Source organism: Glycine max, chromosome 1 (genome assembly GCF_000004515.6).
Source record: "Glycine max cultivar Williams 82 chromosome 1, Glycine_max_v4.0, whole genome shotgun sequence".
Taxonomy (NCBI): domain Eukaryota; kingdom Viridiplantae; phylum Streptophyta; class Magnoliopsida; order Fabales; family Fabaceae; genus Glycine; species Glycine max.
In genome coordinates, this window is record NC_016088.4 from 40,450,333 (window position 1) to 40,467,253 (window position 16,921).

At 33.7% G+C, this 16,921-nt stretch overlaps 1 long non-coding RNA gene and 1 other non-coding gene across 2 annotated transcripts; both read left to right on the top strand.

The window, feature by feature from the left end:
- The first annotated feature begins 14,033 nt into the window (after nt 1-14,033).
- On the top strand, nt 14,034-14,843 carry LOC106794665 (uncharacterized). The gene is made up of 3 exons (XR_001382863.3): nt 14,034-14,405; nt 14,500-14,674; nt 14,760-14,843. It is a non-coding gene; the product is annotated as an uncharacterized lncRNA (long non-coding RNA).
- A 951-nt stretch (nt 14,844-15,794) lies between these two features.
- Nucleotides 15,795-16,479, top strand: LOC100783583 (uncharacterized). The gene is made up of 3 exons (XR_005888432.1): nt 15,795-15,869; nt 15,950-16,035; nt 16,396-16,479. It is a non-coding gene; the product is annotated as an uncharacterized protein (transcript).
- Nucleotides 16,480-16,921: the final 442 nt, after the last annotated feature.

Here is a 16,921-nt window from a genome sequence, read left to right on the forward strand (position 1 = left end):
CAGAATATGATCTGAGTTGTATGGCTTTTCTAATCCTTTTCGACATTGACAACGAAGAGGCAGACTCGGGAAGAGGGGAGCTCGATGGTGTAGCCATGTGCCTATTAAAGAACAACATTAATTAAAGTCAACTCAAAAGTATAGTAAGTTATGTAATTGTAAATATAAAAATGATTACATTATATGATGTTAGTTAATTCTTCTGCATAATGATCATTATGATTTGCATGGACATCATCAACTTTTTCTTTTCCATTGATGTTAGGCATGTGTGTGGAGAAAGGAGTGTGACAAGTATCAAGGGTTGAATCATCATCTTCAAGATTTGTTGGACCTTGTGGCCTCAATAATATTAAGAGGGATAGGCTTAGAATGCAGAAGAAGCAACAACAATCAATTTAACAATGTTCTTTAAACATGCAAGACACAATTGATTGCAACAACATAAATAAGATAAGGGAAGAGAAAATGCAAACACAATTTTATACTGGTTCGGTCACTTCCCGTGCCTACGTCTAGTACTCAAGCAACCCACTTGAGATTTCCACTATCTTTGTAAATTCCTTTTACAAAGTCTGAACCACTCAGGGACAACCCATCCCTTGTGTTCAGATGCTTTACAACAAGAGACTCACAGTCTCTTAACCAATCTCATTGAATAAGAAGAATGGAAGAATTCTCTCTTCAAGAGAATAATATTACAATGAAGATCATGTAAGAATCCTTATAGATTTTGCAAGTGTTTGGTCAAGGATTTCTTTTGAGAGAGCATTTGACAACGAAGTTCTTTTGGAATCTCTTATTGTCTTTTGAGAGGATAAGACATTTTTGCCAAGCAAAACTCTCTCAATCTTTTGAGAGGATAAAACATTTTGATCAATCAAAACTCTCTTAAAATTCATGCCCAAGTCACCTATTTATAGGCCTTTGATGGCCATTCACAAATCTAATGAAAAGATGTGACTCTTGGCAGATTTTCTAAAAACTTTCCACTAGTAATCGATTACAATGTTTGTGTAATCGATTACACAGTTATAATTTGAAGGGTTATGACTTTTGAATTTGAATTTCCAAAGTTCCGTTGCTGGTAATCGATTACAGACATATGGTAATCAATTACATGTTGAAAATTCACATTCAAAACATTTTTCAACAGTTATTTCTCAACCCTGTCTTCTGATAATCGATTACACTTCCTGGTAATCGATTACCAGAGCCTTGCATGTCTTGAAAGCACTTTGTTTTAAGGCAAGGCTTGGTCTTTAGTGAATCTTGAAACAAGGCTTTGTTTGTTGAAGCAATCTTGAATTATTCTTGAAGCAAATGCTTATCATTTGAAGCAGCCTTGTTAGATTCTTCTTTGACATCATCAAAATCATGTATACATACATTCACATTCTCCCCCTTTTTGATGATGACAAACATGTGATTTCTTCTCGACACCATCAAAGCTTGCATGATTTACATCTCCCCCTTTCTCAAGCAAATTCTTCTTGATATCATCAAAATCTTCATGATTTACAAGATTAACACCAATGGTTTTCCCTGTAGAACCATTGACCAACTTTCATCACAAGTATCTTGAACATACACCTATTTAGCTTGTTCTGTCATGATGAAAGACCCATCCTGATAAGCTAGCTTCTTCAGATCTACCAAAGTAAATCTGAAATCATTGGTTCACACACTGATATTGTTATCAATCCACTAACACTTAAAAACACACAAAATGAATTTAACATAACTAAGCTCTCAGATTTCTTCAATGACTCCAAAGTAAGGCATAGACGCTAGACGGGGATTCTCATCATTTACAGTAGCAAAGTGTTGGGATTCGGCCCTAAGACTAACCCAATTGTTTTGCATTGTACACTTGTCATCTTTTAGGTGCATCTGCTAACTTCCGTAATGCTTCAGAAGCATTATCGTCACCAAAGATTGTATCTTTAAACCAATTTAGGAAAGTCTTGTTATGTTATTTCAACACCCTATTTTTGGTCATTTTTAGGTTACTATCCTTGACTAAGGCTTCGTGAAGAACTATGTATGACACAACTTCATTACTGTTATTCAATAACTTGTTTCAATTCCTCTAGACCCAAAGTTATAACATGTAGCCCTTGTGAACCCTTACCTACCACTCTCTCATCATGCTAAGACTCAGGAAACCCAATACGTTTTGCCTTTTTTATGTACTCTGAACAAAACATAATAGCTTCTTCTGCAATGTACCTTTCAACAATGGATGCTTCAAGATGGTGTAGATTCTTTGTATACCCTTTTAAGATCTCAGTGTATCGCTCAACCGGGTACATCCACTGTAAATAAATGGGATCACACATTTTAATTTCCCTCACCATATGAACAATTAAGTGAATCATGTTGTTGAAAAATGAAGGAGGAAAATACATCTTCAACTAACACAAGATAATAGCAACCTCATTTTCCAAGTCATCTAACTTTACAGGGTTAATGACTTTGCTACATATGACATTGAAGAAAAAGCACAGATGAGTTATGACAAGACTGACTTTGTAAGGAAAGATGTCTCATATCTCCATGGCCAAAAGTTATTGCATCAAGACGTGACAATCATAAGACTTTAAGCCAACTAAGGTTAGATCTTTGACCTACACAAGGCTCTTAGTATTTCAAGAGTATCCCTGTGGCACTTTCACACGGTGTAGACATTGGCAAAAACTTGTCTTCTTATTTCTTGACAAAGTATGACATGTTGGAGGCAAGTATATTTTCTTATCATCAGACCTTGGATGCAAACATATACCCATCTCAACTAGATCTTGACGAGTATTCAAACCACCCTTTGTCTTGCCTTTAATGTTAAGAAGTGTACTGATGACCCTATCACACACATTTTTCTCCACATGCATAACATCAATACAATGTCTAATATCTAGATCTGATCAGTATCGAAGATCAAAGAATATCAACCTCTTCTTCTATATGCAAGTTTTACTTGTCAGCTTCTTTTGGGTCTTTCCAAATATAGTATTGATGACCTCAACCCACTCAAGAACCTACTGACTAGTTAAGGGAATTAGTGCAATTTCATACTATTGATTTCCATTAAATGCTTTTTTCTTCCATGCCGAGTGTACATTGTTTTTCTTCCATGTTACAGTTGTAGATAACTTATGTCTTCTTCATAGATAGGGCATGCATGATGGCCCTTAACAATGTATCCACTCAATTTCCCATATGTTGGAAAGTCATTAATGGTACAAAATACCATTGCACGCAACTTGAATGTCTCATTTTGACTCCCATCAAACACGTCAACCCACTCATCCCATAACTTTCTTAAGTCTTCAATCAAGGGATTGAGATAAACATCAATGTCATTTCCTAGTTGTCTTGGCCCTGGTATCATCATAGACAACGTTAAGTATTTTTACTTCATGCACAACCAAGCCTAAGATTTCTTTCCTTTTTCTCAAAATTCGGATACAAACAATTAATCTTCTTCCACTGGGAGGAATAAGTCGGATGGCAAAGCATTCCATCACAGTTTCTCCTATTTGCATGCCATGTAAGGTCTTTTGCATCATCTCCATTAGCAAACAGACCCTTAGACCTTGGAGTGATAGAAAGATACCATAACACCTTCATTGGGGGGGCATTTCTTTGTGCTTTCATCATTGCTACACTCGTCATCATCCTTTACTTTGTACTGTGATACCCCATACCTGGGGCAAATGTCTACACAATATGCAATCATTAGGGCATGCATGAATTTTCTGAAACTTCATACCCATCAGACACAATATCTTCTTCGCCTCATAGTAACTTTTTTACAACATGTTTTCTTCATGAAGCATGCCCTACACTACCTTAAGCGATGAAGTGAAGCTTTTGTCACTCCACCCATATTTGGCCTTCACATTAGCCAGACTTAATACCGCTGACAACAGTGTCAATGACTTCTTGCATCTTGAATACAAAGGCTTCTTCAAATCACTTTCCAATGTATCATACATAGGGGCCAATGCTTGCTGAAAAACTCACGTTCAAGATCATGAATCATATCCTTTAACCGATCTCCCATTTCTACATCAACCAGTTCAGTTTGGGACCCTATTTGAACGTCTATCAATTCACCATGTCATATCCATGTTTGTATAATTCTTCTTAATCCTATCATTGAGAAGATGTTCTCGTATGTCGTTTCCCCATTAAAATAGTTATTACAAGGACAAAAATATTTCCCCATCCAACTTCGACCCATTTGCACATTACTTTGACATTTTGGAAAGTTAATCTTAAAACATATTACAGTTTCGTAGTTGGAACACTAATGTTTTGGTATTAACATTGGCAGAGGAAGCAATTGCAGTTGCCCATGCATCGACAAGCAGATGGACAGGTTCTACCTTCTATGCTTTCTTTCCTTTTCTTCCCGCTGAATGGAGTTTTATCAAAGACTTCTCATATTGTGAAATATTATTAATTTGTGAGTCTTAAGATACAAGAGGTTATACTTATTTATAATCCTCATCCCGATCAAGCAAAAAGTTGGCAGTGACTGTCCTTGAATCTCTCTTTTTTAAGACTATAAATGCTCTGATTCAACATGCCACATACACTATATGGGAAATCTATAAAGTTTCTTAGTTAAGAGATAATTTTGAGAAATCTAAGGCTTTGTGCTCACCTACTATCACAAGGAGAAGAGCTAATTTCACAAATATTTCTCCAATCAGAATTGTATATAATCTTGGAAAATATCTGAGACTTCCTTTACTGCGAGGGAGAGTTTCAAGGACAAAGTAGTAAATATTAGGAAATCAACGGCCTTGTGTAAATTAAAAAGAGCAGGCATAATTTGTCCAGCTAAGTAGGTAATATTCTTTATTCCTATCTGTACAGGTTTAATTAAGTAAATTAGTGTACATAAATGACAAGGTATACAATATACTATTTCACTTTGTAAGTGAGGATTTTCACCATGAAATGAAACTCTTGGAACATTTTATATGTTAAGAGTTAGTAGTAAGCTTCCTATTAGTTAGCAGCCACTCCTGCATCTATTTCCTCAATAATGGCCTACCACTGGCATGCTTTACATATAAACATGCTGATGGCGTCACCATTGGAGGATGCAAATATTCACCAACATAGCATGGAGAAATTGAAAACACAACTATACTCGTAACTCGTAAGTCAGAAAAGACAAGAAACAAAATTACCATTGAGTTTTGAATATCATAGAAATTAATTCTATTTTTCTTTTATTGTTTCAATAATCGAAGTCGTTGTTTATTTGATACAGTTTAGAGGTCATTTTCCTCCCCTGCATATATGTTGCGTATTTTTGTCTCAAAAAATTTCTGTGTAGGCTAGGTCCATGGACAATGGAGGATAGTATGTTCTAGAGTCTTAGATTCAGTCTCAATAATAGGAAAATGATAATGAGTATAGGGTGCAAGAAATTCTCAAATTTTAGTTTAAGCTATGCTACAGGTAAGTTTGTTAAGAGAATCTATTGAAAGTAAGTCTTCTCTAATTAATTTTATTATTACTTGAGTTTATAATAGATGAACTCCCTATATTGTGAGTTATTTGAACTACATATGCGTTTTGTGAAATTTTTTAATACCAATTATATGAAAATCTCTGGCTACATGAATTTTTAATTCTTAATAAATGCTTAGAGAAAAGAACAATGTCAATTTTTAAAGCTTCACCCTCTAAAAATACCTTAACATTAATCTACAATGTCTTGAGTCCTCTACTATCATGCATAAGTGCACCACAAATCCTCTCCCCTATCTCCTTACAAAGACACTTCAAATGCCAAAATACAGATGCTATTTACAAACAAGGAAGGAACAAACCTAGTTTGACACACGGTGGACACGCAGCGACGTGGAGGCATAGTGGGCAATGACGCGGTGGCAGTGATGTGGTGGAGGAGGAATGTTGCAGAGAGTGATGTGAAGAGTAAACATTGCAGAGAGTGAGCAAGAAAGAGAGAGTAAGGTGCGAGATGAAGATTTGGAATTATTATAAAAAAGCTAACATCGATTTTTAAAAAACCGATGTTAAGTTTTCATAGTAACATAGGTTTTTCAAAAACCGATGTTAATTAATTACTAACAACAAAATCGATGTTAAGTTTGTCATTATAACATTGATTTTTGAAAAACCGATGTTAAGAACACCCATTTATTTATGAAAATGCCACCTCACCTAATTTAACATCGGTTGTTCTTGTCACCTAATTTAACATCAGTTGTTCTTGTCACTGATGTTAAGTTAGTGATGTTGAAAGCTTATTTTGTAGTAGTGAAATGTGTAAGTTCGAATATGATGAAGTATTACATTTGTGCTACTTTACTATTAGGCATATTAGATGAATATACTTTCAACTATGTACCTCAAATTAGAAATAAAGAAGCCAACGATTTTGCCCAAATTGCTACAAGTTACAAGTTATCTAAAGAAAAATTTGATGATTTGAGTCAAATTCGAGATAAAATGATTGATGAATTCAAAATTTTAAATGTCAATGTTTTGACTCCTAATGATTGGAGAAAACCTCTAGTTGATTATATGAGGGATCCTATAGTTCAAGATGATAGAAAAATAAAATACAGGACCCTTAATTTATAATTCAAGGTGATCAATTACACAAGAAAAGAGTCGAAGGAATACTTCTTTGATGTTTAGGGGAAACTGAGGCATACATAGCCTTAGTTGAAGTCGATGAAGGAATTTGTGGTGCACACCAAGTAGGTGAATAAATGAAGTGGATTTTATTTCATCAAGGCTACTATTGGTCTTTGATTTTGAAAGATTGCATTTATTATGCTAAGTCTTGTGAAGAGTGTAAAAAACATGGACAAATTCAACAAATTCCACCTAGTGAGTTACATTTGATTGTAAAACCTTATTGACATCATTGGTCAAATTCATCCTTCTTCCTCAAATGGCTAGAGATATATTTTAGTGGCTTTTGATTATTTTACTAAGTGGGTTAAAGCTATTTCGTTGAAAGATATTGAACAAAGTGATGTTATTAACTTTATAGAAGAACACATTGTTTTTCGATTTAGGATTCCAAAAACCATTACTATAGATAAAGGAACGATTTTTACTAGTCGAAAATGGTACAATATGCAAAATATTGAAATATTAAGTTATTAACTTCAACTCCTTATTATGCAAAAGTAAATGGCCAAGTCAGGGCCATTAACAAAATTTTGATAAGTTTAATTAAGAAACATATTGGTCGAAAGCCTTGACTTTGGCATGAAATTTTAAATCAAATACTTTGGGCTTATCGAAATTCGCCAAAGGGTGCAATTGGTAGGGCGACTTATATATTGGTTTATGGGCATGATGCAATGTTGCTCATCAAAGTCAATTTGCAATCAATTCCAATTCAATAACAAGATGAATTACCAATAATGATTGTTGGTTTTTTATGTTTGATGAATTGAATTCTTTAGATAACAAAAGACCATTTTGGAATTAAGAAACTGGAAAGGAAAAAAAAATTAAAAAGCACCAAGTTACAAAAAATACTCATTCTCAAACTACACTCAAAAGAATATTTTTTAGGGGGCATCTGTTAGGGGTCTGAAATAAAATTTATAAAGGTATTTTCGTTGAGACATCAAAAAATGACTTCATGAAAAGTTTGATTAAGTTATTTTATGAAGAAGGCATAAGGAATTATTTTTTGAGGTACAACTATTCAGTATTGAAATTCTTTGAAATATGTCATCCTCAAAAAGTAGTCTCCTCGAAAATATGTCCTTCACAGATGTGATGAACTTTGAAGTAAAAAAAATTGGGTGCTGAGAGGCATTATGAAGATCTTGAAAATCTTTTTAAACTGAGCATCGGGTACATTTTTTAGGTGAAAGAATTCGAGGAACGGTTATCAGAGAAGAGTCAGGAAACGATTTTTGGCAGTTATTTCCTATAAGGCACTCAGAAACAGGTTTTAGCAGTTATTTCTTAGAGGTTTCATCGAAAAGTGGTCTAAGGATAGGTTTTGGCAATTATCAAATTCAAAACTCCAAAGATAGGTGTCAAAATCATAGATAAGGAGTTAGGAATCAATGTAAATGTGTCAAAATCATGTAATTTGATTGTTAGACAAAAAATCTATAAATAAGATGTCCTAAAGCCATTTCATTTGGTTAGAAACACTTACACAATCTCTATAACACCAATCACATCACACATCCAAACGCCTACAGGTTCCTTGAGAAAAGTATATGATCTAACCCATCTTTCATTTCAATGCAATTGCTTTTCTCATATCTGATTCTACTTTCGACGACTTATTCTTTGCCTACGACTCCTTCTTTTCCTATGAACCCTTCTTCTATCTATGTCCCTTTCTTTTACATTTAATTGTTCATCTTTGTATAACTTTTTATTTATTTTATTGTAATCATTTTCGATACTGCTTAATTGAATATATCTCATCGAAAATTGCATATTTTACATACAAATTTGTATTTTCAACAATAGGTGTAGAATTGTTACATTCCTTCGAATCTATTACTAGAAATCAAATTTTAATGCATTGTCTTTTCAACAAAGATTACTACAGAACTCGAATAACTTGATTTTTCACAACTTCATGCATAAGAAGCCATTGAATCCTGTGATTCTATGTCCCACGAACTCAAAAATACTTTTATTTGTTAACTAGAATCATTGTGTGAAGTTATCTTTTAAGTTTTCGTAAGTCTTCGAAACTTATTTTCAAATTTCCACCATCAACACGTGGTTTCAGTTATATATAGTTTCAGGATTTCTAGTGTCCTTTTGTTGTCGCTAATCATGAATGTTATCTTCAAGTCAAACTTGGTCTTCTCCACCATATTTGAAGCCTCGTTTTCTGACTTTGAATGTTTGATTGTAACCCAAATGCTTCGAGCTCGGTAGTGCAGTCATGTAGCTTTATTTTTTTTATCTGCAACTTCTTCACCCTCCATAGACTTTTCCAAATCCTTGTTCACTTCATTGTCATTCTGCTTGATTTCCTCTTTTTCCCTATATACGAAGGAGTGAATAAGTTCAAGAAAATTGAAGGCTTTGAACATGGAGTAGGAGTTATTACTGGAAGCTAGACTACTATAGCCCAAGATAGAAAACATGTGCTTATGTATCAATGTGATACAATCATTGCCTTTAAAACATTACGAAATACTATTGCTGACAGAATATCTAGAATGACTAGGGGGATTTGGTTTTCAAGCATCACCAAATCCAACAACACCTTTACATGTTTCATAACTTCAACTCCAAGACTAGTAGTTATTGGAATCTCTCTTGTCGGCCTACCATGGGAACCAATATGAGTGATTATGCAAGATTAATTAAACATAAAATAGAAGTTTCAAAATAGTGTAATTTTCAATAAATTTCAACCAAGGTTTTAAATATCGATCATAGTTTTATCGTGTTTGTCGATACCACGGATAAATGCGGCAAATAGGGTCACAATTGTAATCGCAGACAGTTAACAAACTTTGATGTTACGGTCCAAATGACAATCTGCAACCATTTTTTATAACCTTGATTTCAACTAATAATACATATATGTTCAAAAATGTTTTAGAGTGTGTTATTAATATTACTCAAGTATTAAAGAAAAGAATGAGTAAATGATGGAGAAAGAAAGAGGAGTAAGAGAGATAGAGAGGATGAAGAGTGAATCCAAATTCTTACGTTATTTGGTGGTTTAATATTGTTCCACTGATGAAAAGCTCTAGTAGAAAACAATTGTCCAATACCATACTTTCTACAAACTCATAGTGGTTGAAATAAAGGTCATCTATGTAGCTTGCATGCACTACTTCATCTATGCACAACATAGCTCTAATGCAAGTCCTTGAATTTGAATCTTCTTTTCCTGCTTTGGTTTGGTGAAAGAGATACTTCATAGAGTACAATTTGATCTCTTCCATGTATAGTAGGTCCATTTTGGTTCCCAAATTGTCCTTTAAATAAAGTTGAAATTAATCTTTGATCATAAAGTTGTTGTACAATTAACTAGGGCGACAAATGGATGAATTGAAACAATCCTAATTGATTGGATCAACATAATTCATAAAACCATTTTGATCTTTTAAAAATTATTCAAGGGATTCGATTCAATTCGATCCATTTGATTAAAAAAATATCCAACCCATACATTAACACTTTTTTCATGAATGGATATCCATCCAATTCATCCAAAAAAATAAAATTTAAAACTAAATTATTTTTAGTTTAAAATGATTTATTTTAAAAAAAATCACAGTACTTTCTAAAATAATAATATCCCCAACAAAAGTCAACTCAGGTTATTTTTAGTTGATCCTAATCGAAGCTAATTTTTTGTCGACATCGAAGCTAATTTTTTGGCCGACAACTAATGATGGTTTTTGGTTGACGTTGGTCTAGGATATTTTTCAACTGATGCTAGCCAGGAATATTTTTTGGGTCATGGTCGGCTAGGGTATTTCTGGTCAATGTTGACCAGTGATGTTTTTGGCCAACATTGACTTGGGATTTTTTCAACCAATGTCTGTTGAGACTATTTTTTGGTTTACATTAGCTAGGACATTTTTTTCCTGAAATTGATTAGGTTTTTTTTTCTAATATTGGTAGGGACTAATTTTTTCCTAGCATCAACTAGGGTTTTTTTAGACTAAGTCAGTTGAAGCTATTTTTTTGTCAACTTTAATCGATGGAGTTTATTGCCTGACATTGGCAATGACTATTATTTTTGGTTGATGTCGGCTAGGTTTTTCTTATGGACATTGGTCGAGACAATTCTTTTGCTAGTGTCAAGTAGTTATTTTCGATCAGCGTCAGCTAAATCTATTTTTTGGTCGATGATCTTTTTTGCAGACATCAACCATGGCAATTTTTTTGGCCGACATCAGTTAGGATTTTGTTTTCTATTCAACAACAATCGAGGCTATTTTTGACTGGCAGCTTGGGTTTTTTTTATCAATTGTCAATTGGGGCAATTTTTTGGCCTACGTCGACTTGGGTTTTTCCAGATAAAGATATTTTCAGTCTACATCAGCAAAAAAATAACGCCAATTAACATCGATCAGAAAAAACCTAGTCGATGTCAACCGAAAAGAAAATAGCTAATGTCAACAAAAAAATAACAGTGATCGATATTGACCAAAAACCCTAGCCAATGCCAAGAAAAAAAAAATAGCCTTGACCAATGTTGATAAAAAAAACCCTAGCCAAAATTGGCCAAAAAATGTCCTTAGAAGATATTGAACAAAATAAAACCCTTGTTGACATCGACCAAAAATAGCCTTGACTGATGTTGTTTGAATCACTAGTCGATGTTGGTTGAGAAAACTCTGGAAAACATCAAGAAAAAAGTAACCCCAACCAAAGTTAGTTGAAAAATCCTAGCCAACATCATCCAAAAAATAACATTAGCTGATGTCAGATAAAAAAATATTATTAGCCGATGTCGACGGAAAAAACTCTAACATTGGCCAAAAAATAACCCAGACCAAAGTCATCGATAGAAGCCTAGTCTACATCATTCGAAAAATAGCATCAGCTGATGTCAATTGAAAACATCATGAGCTGACATTGGCCAAAAAAACTCTGAATGGCATCAACTAAAATATAGCCCCAACCAAAATTGGTTAAAAAATGCTAGCTGACATCATCCAAAAAATAGCATCAACAGACATCGGTTGAAAAACATCACCATCCCATGTTGGCTGAATTTTTTTTTGAACGACATTGGCCAAAAAGTAGCCCTGAGCAAAGTCGACTGGAAAAATCCTAGCTAATATTGTCTGAAAAATAGCATTCGATGATATCGTTTGAAAAACATCATCAGTCAACGTTAGTAATAAATAATCTAGATGACAATAAAAAAAATAGTCAAAAAACCCTGGCCGACATCATCCAAAAAATTGCACTGGTCGATGTCAATTGGAAAACATCATTAGTCGATGTTTGGCGAAAAATATTTCTAGTCGACGTCGACCAAAAAATTGCTAGAACCAACATTAGCCAAAAATCGAGGTCGATGTTTGTGAAAAATAGTCTTGACTGATGATGACCAAAAAAATCTTATTCAACATTGGTAAAAAAATTACCCACAAATTCTTTAATTATTAAGTTGGATCAATTTCATTAAGTATTGATTAGAAGATTCATTGGATTTTGAAAATTACTGGATGGATCATTAACCATCAATAAAATTAAATGGATGGATTTGGACCCATTTATTTGTTTTATTTTTTTATTTTTTGTAATAGATGGATTGAATGGATTTATTGTGGATGGATACTAGATCTGCATCAAAATGACATATATCAGAATACATACATAAGAAGGTTTTCATAACAAGCTTAATGATTTTGTAAAAAGACATTTGAACTAAATCATGTTTGTCATAATAAGATTTGTCTTAGACTAGTTCAATCTTATGCATAAGAGTATGAAAAATTTCATAAAACATTAAAATAGTCTTGTGCATATAAAGTTGGAAACAACATTATGAGATTAATCTTTCCGAGTGCATCATTGAACAACAACATTCTAAATATTGCATTTGCATAACTTAAACTGAGTTTTTCATAATAACAATATTTTGAGAAATGCTTTTATTTAAGTAATAAACTTCTAAACTTAAGAAAATGTGCATTGATATTAGGTTCTCGTAATCATATCAAACATTTCATAATAAGTGTTGTGACACTTAGAAAGATAACTACCTAAGTGCTTGAACCTCTATGTCAAGACTTTCTGAACACCAAGGTAATCTTGAGTCAAAGTTCATAAAGGTCAAATATTTTTCTTTTTTTTGAAAAATCTTGTTTTTAAAAGTATAACTCTGATCTTTAAAAAGTTTTTCATAAAAATTTTATCATTCAAAAGCCACACCTACTTCTACCTACAAGTGACTAATGTAGGTAAAACTCAACCATTTGTACCAACCATTATTTGGTGTAAGTAAATTCATTAAAACTGAAAAAAGACTTCTACCTACAATTACATTGTGTAGGTAAAACTCCAAAAAACTTGTGCCTATGGTTGATTAGTGTAGGTAAAACTCAAAAGGATTACTACCTACAAAAGCAGAGTGTAGGCAAAATTCTAAAAAACTTATACCTACAACTACGTCATGTAGATAAAACTTCATAAAACATGTGCCTATAATTGGTTGATGTAGGTATAACCTCAAAAGTCTTATACCTACGATTGTTGGTGTAGGTAAAACTCTTTAAGACTGTTTAAATTTGAATACTAGTCTCTTGTTTTTTTAGTAAATACTCAATCTCAAAAAATAACCATTCAATTTAAATTAATTTTTAGTTAATAATTGTTCAAAATTTTAAAGATAAAATATATTAATTAGTAATATTAAATTTTAATTTAGATTAACATTATTTTTATGGATTAATTTAGATTAACATTATTTTTTATGGAAATTTCTTGTTAGTTTCAGCAATGATATTCATTTCATCTTGAAATCAAACTCCAAAATGGCCATAAGCCTTTGGATTATGGACCGGGCCGGGTATTTTAGTCAAATCCACTTCAACACTCCGAAGAACAAAAATGCTACTCCTTCCCGTGCTTTCTCTCTCTCCCTCCTTCCCCTCTCTTGCTTCGAACCGTTATCTCCAATTTCGACCTCGTCGGAGCCGCCGCGGAGTCCGGCGACGATGAGTTCACGGCGAAGTTGAGGTACCTGTTCGAGCTGAGCGCGACGGAGGTGGATTCGTTGGGGGAATACTAGAAACCGAAAATCGCGGCCGTCTACTCGCAGAAGCCTCTACTCGTGGCTCACCGCTCGGTGCAGACCGACGTCGCGTTCGGGAAGTGGTTCGGTCTCCGCTACATTGATACTCTCTTGGACCACTCCAAGTCAATGTTTCAGGTTTCGTAATGCTCTGTTTGTTTCTATTTGTTTTATTTTGGCGAATTTAGGTTTGGAGGAAGTTGTTTCGTGTTATTAGAGTTAACAGTGTAGAAGATTTTGTAGGAAATGATTAGTTGTTATAATTAGAATTAGAATGGAGGATTGTGTAGGAACTGATTTGTTGTTGTGATTAGAATGGAGGATTTTCAAGGAAATGATTTGTTCTTGTGATTATAATGGAGGATTCTGAAGGAAGTGGTTTGTGTTGCTGGAATGGAGTGTTCCGATTTTGGTATTCTTTTTTTTCTTTGTGTGTGTTCATTGAGCTTTTTAAACATGCAAACAATGTTCTGTTCTATTTTTCTTAGTATGTTTCAATGTTTTTATCATTTTAGTTTTTGTGCTTGTTCATAGACCCTCCTTTTGCTTTATTCATACGGCAGAGGAAGGGATGCTCCTGATGGAAGGTTTAGTAGTCTCATTTTTGGAACTAACCTCACTGATGTAATAATCACTGGTAACTACTAGACCCATCACTAAACAGCTATTAGAGGTTGTTAAGGTCATGTCTAATTGGAAATAACTTTTAATGTCTCTTTTTATTTCATTAGGTTACAATGGGACAATTGATGGACAAGGGTGTTATTGGTGGGACAAGTTCCACAAGGGTGAATTGAAACTCACCAGGCCTTACATGATTGAGATTATGTTCTCTGATCACATCCAGATATCTAATCTCACTTTGATCAATTCTCCATCTTGGTTTGTCCATCCAATTTACACAAGGTTTGACAAGAATTTTCATTTGCCTTGATGATTAATCTTAATGCACAGTATTTTCTTTTATTCTTATTATCCCCTATCTGTGCAGTGACATTATAATTCAAGGGCTGACCATTCTTGCTCCAGTTGACTCTCCAAACACTGATGGAATAGATCCAGGTAAATTATTATTATTATTTCCACTGGCTTTCAGAGGAAAACATTAGATAAAAAGAAAAAAGGCAAAAAGCTATGTGGGATTAACAATATACTGGTACTTAGTTGTTTATTAGATGCTATATGTGAGCTAAATCTCTGTTCAAATATTAGGTGACTCATGTTTAAGAAAGAATTTGACACAAGCTATGTGGGATTCAAGGAGGATGGTGCAAAATGGCTGGCAGAGAACACTGACATCAAACTTGTAGGTAAGATATAGATGACTTCTCAATATATGAGTTGTTTCTTCCCTCCTAAAAGCATTTCCTCTGTCTCTTGTTTGACTCATGACTGGTTCCTTATATCTTGATCTTACTTTTGTCTTTACTTACTATATCTCTAGTGTGTGTGTTAGAGTTATTAAATTTAGGCAATGAACATTAAAATAATTAAAAATTAGGGTTAAATGTGATAATTATAGGGCATTTTGCTTCATTCTCTCTTTGTTCTCTTATTTCAAAATGGAATGCATAGTATGGTAAAAGAAGGAGCTGACTTTCTCAGGAGAGTCAATAGAACATCTTCCATCTCTACTAAAGCCAAATTGATATCTAATTAGAAGTTAGACACCAATATTTCTGATGATGAAGAATGTGGTTCAGATTCTGAAACTGAAAAAGCACAAAGCTCTTTACCTTCCCACATGAGAGTTCTAAGCACTGAAAGGTCTCCAGATCATAATCCTAGAAATCCCTTTGAAAACTCAAACATTGATAAAGGGAAGAAGTTTACTGAGAATTCTGCTGCTCATTGAGATGTCTTTCGAAGATAGGATGTGCCCAAGCTCTTAGAATACCTCAAAAGACACTCTGATGAATTTTCTTATACTAGTGAATATCATGAGAAGGTAAGTTTAGAAGAAGACAATTTCTTAACAACATGATCTTGTCAGAGTTGATGATGATTAATTTTCTCTCTTGTATGCAGATGGTTCATCCAATTTTGGATCAGAGCTTCTTTCTTGACAATACTCACAAGATGAGACTTAAGGAGGAGTTTAGTAAGTACACCCGTGTTTTATCATATATTATAATTATAATCCTCCATAACTAAATCTAACTCACCTGTCACTATTTCCAGAAATTGAACCATGGACTTTTGAGCAACATGTTGGAGAAGCTGTCATCATTCCTTCTGGATGTCCATACCAGATTAGGAATCCTAAGGTCTCTGTTACATTTGTATTAAAGATTTCTTACCCCATTTTTCTCTTTTTGAGTCAATTTAAAGAACAAAAACTTTAAACTATCCTTAACCTGATATAAATTATAAATTCTTGTTGAACGTGATTTTTACATTTTGAAATTGACTGACAATGTCAAATTTGAAGTTGTGTCTAAGAAATATCAAGTTATCGATGTTTACATTGTACCCATATTAAAAGAAAACAAAAAGATGATCGCACTATTAATGGTCTCTCCACATGATTGCTGATAGAGGATACTATTATCTCAGCATTGATTTATGTTTCACTTTTTTTCTTAAATTTTTTGGTGCATGAAAATTATTTGATTATTGATCTGCAGTGTTGTGTACATGTGGAATTGGAATTTGTGTCCCCTGAGAATGTCTCCGAGTCTATCCAATTGATTGATGAGGTCCGGCTGCTTCCTAAAGACCATAAAGCAAAAGTAGAAAAGCTAGAGGTAGACTTCATACTAATAATAATTCTATTTACCAATTTTAATATCTTGTACAAGGGAGCAACTACAGTGGAATTCTTTTGCTGTTCCAATTTATTGTAGTCATAAATTTTTTTTCTTGTTAAAGTTTTTATTGCATTAATTCAATTTCTATTGCAGGAGTTGATAACTTATCTGTTGTTGCTTATGATCACTCCATTCCATCTCATCTTGTTTTTCTGGAAAGCAAGGTAAGAAATTTTGTCTCTTGTTACTCTTTATTAGTAACAAGCTACGCATTCCCACTCACTATAAACTACAACTAAGATCGTCTAGGCCCTAAATATGTTAGTTAGTGCCTTAAATCTAGGATCGGTCTCCCATCTTAAACTTTTGTACTTGTATTGGTGATGTTGGGTTAGATGTCTAA